Source organism: Nannospalax galili, unplaced genomic scaffold (assembly GCF_000622305.1).
Source record: "Nannospalax galili isolate Female #2095 unplaced genomic scaffold, S.galili_v1.0 scaffold69, whole genome shotgun sequence".
NCBI lineage: Eukaryota > Metazoa > Chordata > Mammalia > Rodentia > Spalacidae > Nannospalax > Nannospalax galili.
This window is the reverse complement of record NW_008360297.1, coordinates 2,967,643-2,977,303: the sequence shown is the minus strand read 5'-3', so window position 1 is coordinate 2,977,303 and position 9,661 is coordinate 2,967,643.

Sequence of the window (9,661 nt, the reverse complement as noted above, 5' to 3'; positions counted from 1 at the left end):
GAGTGTTTTGATGGAGGATGGAGAGATGGCTCAGCAGTTAAGAGCACTGACTGCTCTTGCAGAGGACTCAAGTTCAATTTCCAGCACCCACATGGCAGGCTAGCAACTATCCATAACTCCAGTTCTGGGGGATCCAACATTCTCTTCTGACCTCCGTGGGCATTGCACAACACCGGTGCACGTACACACATTCAAGCAATACACTCATACACATAAAATAAAAATAATATATAAGGGGCTGGAGAGATGGCTCAGCAGTTAAGAGCACTGACTGCTCTTGTAGAGGACCTGGGTTCGATTCCCAGCACCCACATGGCGGCTACTAACCATCCTTAACTCCAGTTCGAGGGGAATCTGAAGCCCTCTTCTGACCTCTGAGGCACTGCACGACACGGGTGCACTCACATACATGGAGGCAATACACTCATACACTAAAAATAATAAATAAAAAATTTTAAAAAATAAAAGAAAAAAGAAAAAACATTTTAAAAAGAGTGGATAGATGGATGTTGCATATATGCAGGTCTTTGAAAGTCCTACAGGGACCACCATTCTATTTGTCCCCTCACTAGGGGCATTTACATTGGTCCCTTTCCCACTAGGGACTGGGGCCAAGCCAGAGGGAACCTGGATCTCAGACACTGGATCACAGATGAAAGCTGTGTGGGGATGGCTGCTGGGGGCCCAGACTGAGCTGTCCCAAACAGGAAGTGGCTCAGAGTGACTCTTCCTGGCACACCTAGGCAGGTGTGGCTGGCACTAGCACACCTGCCTTCTGGGGAGCTTCCTGTCCAAGCCACCGACAAAGGTGGCTTCTTGAGACAGCCTAGGCTGAGTCATCAGCCTGGGGTGGGGTCCACCACATGACGTCAGCACCCAGGGGCCAATTCCACACTGACTGGGACTACCCTAGCTGAGAGTTTTCAGCCTCACACACCTGCCCTCCCCATCTGTCCCATCTTACTGTCTCCTACCTAAGTTCCCACCTTCACTGACACCCTCCAATGTCTGCATTCCTCAAGTCTTCCCCATGTCCCAGGCTGCAGTGTCCCTTAACCTAACCCTGTAGCCTGGCCTCCACATAGTACCTAGAGAATCGAAATTATACACCTGAAGCCAGGCCTGGTGGTGTATGACTTTAATGCTATCACTCGGGGTGCAGAGGCAGGTGGATCTCTGTGAGTTCAAGGCAATCTGGTCTACATAGTAAGTTCCAGACCAGCTGGGTTACAGTGAGACCCTGTCTCAAAAAGATCAAAAAATAAAAATACACAGATAATAAAATATTCACCTGATCCAATGTCACTATTTCCTGGAAAGGTCAGGGGTTCCTCTTGCCTGGACATGGAATGAAGCCACACATGTTCTCTAAAGAGCTAGGGCCTATTGCAGATTCTTTCCAGGTCCTGAACATCTTGAAGCCCTTTCTTGTTTTCCTATCTGCTCTTTGCTGGGCTCCCTGCAGGAATGCCCCATCCCTTCTCCACCTGCCTATAGTAAGCTGAGTAATAATCCTTCAAAGGTAAATGCATGTGAGCTGGGTGTGGTAGTACAGACTGAGGTGGGAGGATGGAGTTTATGGCCATCCTGAGCTGTATATGGAGAATAAAGAACAAAATTAAATAAAACAAAACAGAAAACAAACTGTATCCAAATCCCTGGAACCTGTATGTTACCTTGTAGGACAAAATAGTGGGGCAGGGCCAGGCGTGGTGGCACATGCCTTTAATCCCAGCACTTGGGAGGCAAAGGCAGACGGATCTCTGCAAGTTTGAGGCCAGCCTGGTCTACATAGTGAGTTCCAGGCCAGCTGGGGCTACAGGGGATCCTGTTTCAAAATAAAAAAAATAGAGGAGCAGGGTGGTAGGGGAGACCGAGTGTCTACACATTTGCAGATTGCATTTTGAAATGGGGACAATTATTCTGGATTGTTTGGATGAGGCAATCACATAGATTTCACTTTTTGTTTAGTTACTTGTTTCCCTTCCTCTTCCTTTTTTCCTTCTCTCCTCTCCTTCTTGCCTCCCTCTCTTTCTTCCTTTTCTTTCTTTTTCTTTTCTTTATTTATTTTGAGACAGTCTTGTTCTCCATGCCAGGCCAGCCTTGACCTCACAGCAGTAGTCTTCCTTCCTCGGCCTTCCAAGTGCTGAATTAGAAGGATGAGCTATTATGTGCAGATTGATCACCTACATTCTTTTTAAAAGTTTTATTTTCTTTTTAATTATGTGTATGTAATGTGCATATGAGTGCAGGTGCCCATGGAAACCAGAAGAGGGCATCAGATCCCCTGAAGCTGGAGTTACAGATGGAGTATGCCCCCTACCTCATCTCCAGCCCTCCCATGTGGGTGCTGGGAGCCAGATTCAAGTCCTTTGAAAGATCAGCAAGTGCTCTTAACCTCTGAGCCATCTCTCCAGCCCTTCATCTATGTTCTTGTAAGAGGGAACCTGAGGGAGACTCCCACACACAGAGGAGAGGCAAGGTGAAGGTGGAACAGGGGGAATTGAAGATGCTGGCTGCAAAGAATGGAGAGATGCCACAGGGCAAACAAAGTCTTTCTCTGGGGGAGCAAGATTCTCCCCACAGCCTGAGGGAGTAACGCAGGCCTGCTGACTCTTGATGGCAGCCCAGAGAAACTGATTGAACTTAGGGCTTCCAGAACTAGAAGAGAACAAATGTACATTACTTTAAGTCACAAAATTTGGAGTAATTTGTCACAGCAGCTACAGGAAACTTATATACAGCCCAAACCCTCTTTCTTCACCCAAGGTCAGGTTCAAATGGTTTCCATGCACCCTCACCTGCCCCCTTTTGGAAAGTTATTCCTGCATTTGGAATCCATTGTTCCCTTCAGCTTCTGGTAAACAGGCCAGCATTATACACACTTCTTTGTTTTATAAGGATTGTTTATATCTGCTTCTCCCCAAAGACTATGCACTCTTAGAAAATGAAAACCGTATGTTTTCACTTGTGGACCTCCAGTATCCAGCTCTGGGCCTGCCTTCCACTGGCTCTCTGCATCTTTAGCAGGACCAGGTGGCACAACTCCACTGGTTCCATTCATACTGAGTACTAGGGCATCCAATCCCTAGGGAATGCCATGTACATGGAGGACACTGCAGACCATGCTTCTTTGAATAAACTGTGGACAGGTTTATCACATAAATGTTATGCAAGCTACCTTCCTCCAAGAAAGAATTATTCCCATATTATTCCCATAGGCAAAGGTCCTGGGGCTCTGCACTTTAAGGAGCAGCAGCACGTGAAGAGTGATCTCCTCAGGGGACCATATTGAGTGGGCATTCTGTATTCTGAATGGGATGTGTAGATTTTTTTTTTTTTTTTTTTTTTTTGTCGTTTTGAGACAGGGTCTTGCTGGAACTCACTATGGCCTGGAACTCACTATGTAGACCAGGCTGGCCTTGAACTCACAGAGCTCCATCTGCCTCTGCCTCCTGAGTATTGGGATTAAAGGAGTGTGCCACCGCACCCAGCAGGATGTATACATTCTAATGATATTCATAAAAGGTATATTAATTTCTCTCTCCCTCTTGTTGACATTCTATCAAATATTAGCAACAATATAGAAGATGAGGGAACATGAGTTAGAAATGGAAAGGTAGCCTGGGGAAGATGCAGGTTTGAGGACGGTAACAGAGAGGCAGGATCCAAGTCCAACTCACCTGCTGCATGCTGAATTGCTTTCTGCTTCTGAGCTGTCTGAACACAAAAGCAAAGACAGAAACTCAACTAGTTATACAGTTTTCAGTATCTATGAGAACAAACCTAGGTCCTGAGGAGAAACAATGCTTTCCCAGCATCTTTAAATCTTTGTGTCATGGGCCCTAGAATAGCCCTACAGAAGTTGGGAGTTGGGGCCTATTGAGGTTTGAATGGGAAATGGTGCCCATAGGGTCATGTGTTTGAACACTTGGTCCCCAGTTGGTGGTGCTGTTTTGGAAGGTTGTGGAACCTTCAGGAGGTGGAGCTAGAAGAAGGAGGTCACTGGAAGCAGGCCTTAAGGGTTTTTTGTTGTTTTGTTTTCTTTACATTGATTGTGTGTGTGTGTGTGTGTGTGTGTGTGTGTGTGTGTACGTGTGTGTATAGTGCATGTAGAAGTCAAAAGATGAGGTTGGTTCTCCCTTTTGACTTATGGGTCCTAGGGGGTCAGGCTTGGTGGCAGGCGTCTTTACTCACTGAACCAACTCACCAGCCCTCAGGCTTTAAGGTTTTCCAGGCTAGCCCCATGGCCTGTCTGCTCTCTGCTTCCTGACCACTGACTTGATGTGACCAACCCCCTCATGGTCCTGCCACCATGCCTTGCATCCTCTCTAACTGTAAACCAAAATAATCCCTTCCTCCCTTAACTTGCTTCTTGTCAGGTAATTGGTCAGAGAACATGAGAAGTAATCAATACAGGACTTTTTCTGGAGTCCTTCTTGGGAGTCAGGCCCTGCTCTTGCATTTGATGGAGCAGCAGGGGCAATGCCATGGAGACTAACTAGAGAACAGAGATCTGCATGCCTTCAGAAAGTTCTCTGGAAGCACTTTGCTCAGCAGAGCTCATGCTTGTCTATGCCTCTTTGGGGAAAGGAGTTAGATGACTTGAGTCAAGTGCGAAGTTTAGCATGTAGTCCAGGACTTGGAAACTGTCTAGTTGCCCTCCTGGAAGCTTTTGGAGGAATCTTCAAAGCCTCTCCTTTCTGTTTACAACCCAGGCATCTTTCTCCCTCTTCCAGTTATCCTCCCCACACTTTCTTGGGATTATCCACTTAGTCATGCATAGAAGACCAATTTAATCTGTATATTATGATTAGATTTGCTGGCAAGTGACAAAAATTCCTGAATAAGGAAAAAGAAGTGCATTTTCCTACCTTGTGCAAATTGGGGTGGGCAGTCAGGGGACTCATGCTGCTACTCACCAGCTTCTGTGCCATGCCCCTGTTCCAAGTTAATGGTTCAAAATGACTGCTCCAGCTGCAGCTATCATACCTCTATCACAGATGAGAGAAAATAGATGGAAGAAGCTGCCTCCTTATCCTGATGCTTCCTTGAAGGTTCATTTACATTTCTGCTCTTGTACCACTGGCAAAAGCCTAATCACATGGATCCATGTAGCTGTAAGAGATGCTGGGAGAGGCAGACTTTACCGGCAGTGGTTATAAGCCTAGCTGAAATTTAGGGGATCTTTAAAAATGTATTTATTATTATTGTGTGTATGTATGATGTGTGTGCATGGGCACGTGAGATCAGAAGACGACTTTGTGGAATCTGTTGTCTCCTGCCACTTTTAGGTGAGTTCTAAAGATTGAATTCGGGCCAACAGACTTGTGCAGCAAACACTTTATCTGCTAAGCCATGTCACTAATTCCAGATTAGAGGATATTTTACTAAGAAAGAGATGAAGAACAGACTGGGAAGCAACCAGAAGTATCTTCCCAAGCAGTATGCAACAAAAACTTCAGTAAAATGCTTCTTTATGGGAGGGATATTCAAAATCAAACTTCTATAACTTGACCTGCATCTGACTGGCAAAACAGAAAAGGTTCAGCAATACCAAGGCCTAGAGAGGAATGTAGAATGGTTGGGCCAGTGAGATGGCTCAGTGGGAAAGGCATTTACTACCAAGCCTCACCATTTTAGTTTGTTCCCTGTGACCCACATGGTTGAAGAAAAGAACCTATTTATACAAGTTGTCCTCTGATCTCCACACATGTGCCATGGCACATACCCTTCCCCAGATACACACACACACACACACACACACACACACACACACACAAACATTTTTTAAAAAAGAGTGGCAATTTTCCAATCTCCCATTGAGAGTTGTACATGGGTATGAGCTTTTTGGAGACCAATTTGCTTAGAGAAATGGTGTAAAATAATTCATAAGAAAGTTGAAAATATTTATATTATAATTCAGGGACTGAATGTCTAAAGAAACTCTCCCAGACTTGAGGAGACAGATACAAGGATTCACTGTAGGGTTTAGTGCTAGAAATCTTACCTAGTGCATCTGTCCCCAGAACCACAAAACAAAAACAGAGAATTGATAGTAGCATTGTATATAACATCTTAAAACAAAGGACAGCAACCAGAAACAACAAAATGTCCATGGATACATTGTGGCATTTTTATAACACAACAATGCAATGGATTATTATACACCAATTAAAATAAATGAATCAGGGTTACATGTGTTAACATGAGTAGCTCTCAAAACAGAACACAAATTGGAGAAGCTAGTTGTAATTGTGTATTAGTCAGGGTCCTCCAGAGAAGCAGAGCTAATAGGATATAAATTGAAAAGAGCAAGTTTACTATGGGAATTGGCTCATGAGATTATAGAGGTAGAAGTCCCACAATCTCTTGACCTGCAGCCTAGAGACCAAGATGAAGATGAAGTATCTTAATTCAATTCAAGTTCAAAGACCCAAGAACCAGGACCTCCATTGACCAATGACACGACAGGACGCATGTCTCAGCTCAAGGACAGAGAAAGTGAACTTGACCCTCTCCCACATAATCCTCTTCAGTCTCTCAACAGAATGGATGATGTCCACTCCACTGATGGGAGTGGATATTCTTTATTCTGTCTCCTGATTCAAATATTAATCTCTTCTGGAAGCACCCTCACAGATACACTGAGAAATAATATTTTATCAGCTATCTGGGCACCTTTAACCCAGTGGAGTTGACACATGAAATTAATGACCATAATCTATAACCTTACATATCATCAAAAAATCAATAAAAGCCAAAGAAAAAGATACCATAATATGATTTTATAAACAGGGTAGTCACTGGACAGATGTTTCTATCCTATGTTTTATTATATCTTTGATATGGTTTATATTAAAACAACTAGTTGTCCCTTAAGATGCTCCCTTATAGGGAGAAGCTGATATGGAAAAAACTGCGCTTTGGGTCTTGAAGAAAGCCTTCCATGCATCTGATATTGTTTAACAAGACAAATTGTTTTATGGGCATGGTATTAATTCTCCCAAAGTCAATCTCTGAAGGACTAATCTAAACTCATACTAATAAGCAAACACTCCTTGCCAGTGATGGGTTCAGGGGAGCACATGACTCACTTTGGGTCAGGAAGATGATAAAAGAAATGGTGTGTGTGAACTTCAGTGAGCTATTTCCTCACCTCTAGACACAAGCAGAAGGCCTCTGTTCTGGACATGGCTGTGTGCACTGTGCTGGCTGGAAGGAATGCTGTCATCCTGAAGAGAAGGCCACTGGAGGGATGGCAGAGCTACAGAGCCAGAGGAGCTTTAGCTCTGGAAATGTTGGCTATACGGTTGTTAGCTGCCATGTGGGTGCTGGGACTCAAACCCAGGTCTTCTGAAAGAGCAGCCATTGCTTTTATCTGTTGAGCTATCTCTTCAGCCCCTCAAAATTAGTTTTGAAAAAAACTTTCAATGTCAGGAGTTAATTACCTTCATTTAAAAAATATTACATGGAATTCAAATGTGGGACCATTCATGGCTACTCCACTTTCCCTTCAGTGATGGGCATTAGACTTGCCTCTTGGGCATTGAAGACACTAGGAAGAGGAAATGTCCTGAAAAAGACTTCCTGAGTGAGAGGTTTGGTGCATTTTCATTTTGACAGATGCTGTTGACCTTGGCAGAGGCTTTTCCAGTTCAGGTGCCTGTCACCTGAGGTCCTGTACTGAGGTGCTAAGCTTCTTGTTCTTCTTGCCCACTCTCCATCAGTGCCAATCAGTCAAGAGTAAGTATTTCTCTGAGGTTCAAGTCCTGTGTGCCTGCTGGAAGAACAAGGTAAATGACCTGGAGGAGATTGGCCTTGCCCTTGGGGAACTTTCTTTTTCTAATAAATAACCCATGGTCAGAATACAAATCAAGATGGCCTTTTCTGAGGGCCCTCACAGGGAGGCTAGAGGCTTCCTACTAAGCTAGGCATTAATCCCCTGGTGGCCAGAACATAGGAAGGTTCAGGGTCTCCAGGCAGAAGCCTCTATGTACAGATAGGAGTGAGCATAGCAGGGCATACTAGCTGAAAGAGGTCAGGAGGCGCCTTCCTTGTCTGGCTTCATCTGAGGGGTCTTGGAGGAAAGGCTCTCTTGCACACTGTGGGCAGGGAGGAGACACAAGCCAGGTAGGGTGTCTGGGCTTGAAAGCCAGCTGGCCCATCTCCTCTTTTTTTTTTCTGTGTATGTGTCTGTCTTAGGATCCCTGGAGGGGCTTTCCTCTTCCCAGTCTGCCCCTAAGCAGACTTAATGATCTGCTACATTATTTGAAGGAAACATCAAACTCTTTATGTTTAAAACATGAAAAAATCCAACCCATCAGACCTGACTCCATTTTTTCCTATTTTGAGAAGACAAGGAAGATAACATACCATATTGCCCCATTTTTCCTCCATATTGGGTTGGAAGAACTGACAAGTTGACTTTAAACGCTAGAGCCACACTCTCGCAGAATCTACTTTTTTTTCTTTTTTGATCTTTTTGAGACAGGGTCTCCCTGTAGCCCACTTTACTTGGAACTCACTCTGTAGAACAGGCTGGCCTTGAACTCACAGAGATCCTCCTGCCTCTGCCTCCCAAGTGCTGGGACTAAATGCATGCGCCCCCACACCTGGTCAGAATCTACTTTTTAAGAGACATTTTTCCCACCAGGCAACTCAGACCTTTGTTGTTGGGTGCTTCTTTCCAAGGCCTTAAGAACCTTACAGGATCCTGTTATAGCTCACCGACAGGCCTGGGAAAACTAAGATCCATAAGGAAGAGCTGCCTGATGTCAAAGGTGTTCAGATGCAGCTGAGCACCCGGCGGTGGTGGGCCACCTGAGTGAGGCAAGAGGTGGGGGCAAAGGAGGCTGCCGAGCTCCCAGAAGGCGGGCTCCACAGATGGAGACTCCACACTGGAAACTTCTAGAGAGGCCAAGGAGCCCCAGACCTTCTAGGCTCTCAACTCAGGCAGGCAGAGGTGGGTCTTACTTCTGCCCAGGGAACGAGGATGAGGACGCCATCACTGATCTCTATCCTGCAGGTGTGAAGGTTATTTGGCAGCATCTTTCCTGCTATAGATTGAGGGCAAGAGAAGGCCGGTCCTTTCCCTTTGCTTTCTTGGCTGTTTGTCTCATGCCCGCAGGCTCTCTGTGGCCTTTTTGATGTGCTTGGTGGGTGCTGCAAACCCCGAGGTCCAGGGCAAGCAAGGGAATCTTTAAAGGAACTTCTCAGATGGATATGCCTGATCACCTGGGAACAAAGCAGCCATTTACTTTTCCTTTCGGCTCAGACAACGAAGAGAGAGGACATTGTCTTCTACAGAAAGACAACAAAAACTTTTAAAACAAAACAAAACAACCCCAAAACTCTTCCTGACAGTGCTCAGATCCTTAAAGGCCCGAAGTTGCCAGCACTTAGCAGATGCTGGGAGGACATGAACGCGGGTGAGAATCGGTGCTCGGAGACGCGGGAAGCCCCATCTTCAGCGGGTGGAGAGGTGGGAAGCACAAGTCTGCCCGACAGTTTATGGCTTCGTTGCTTCGGGGTTCTGGGGCGGCCCCAGCAATCGCGCGCACCGGGAGGGCGCCCAGAGTCCTTGCCCAGAGGGCGCTGCGGCCTCGCGCGCAAAGGACCAACGATTACCCTTCTTCTGGGCAGGGCCTCAGTACCCAGG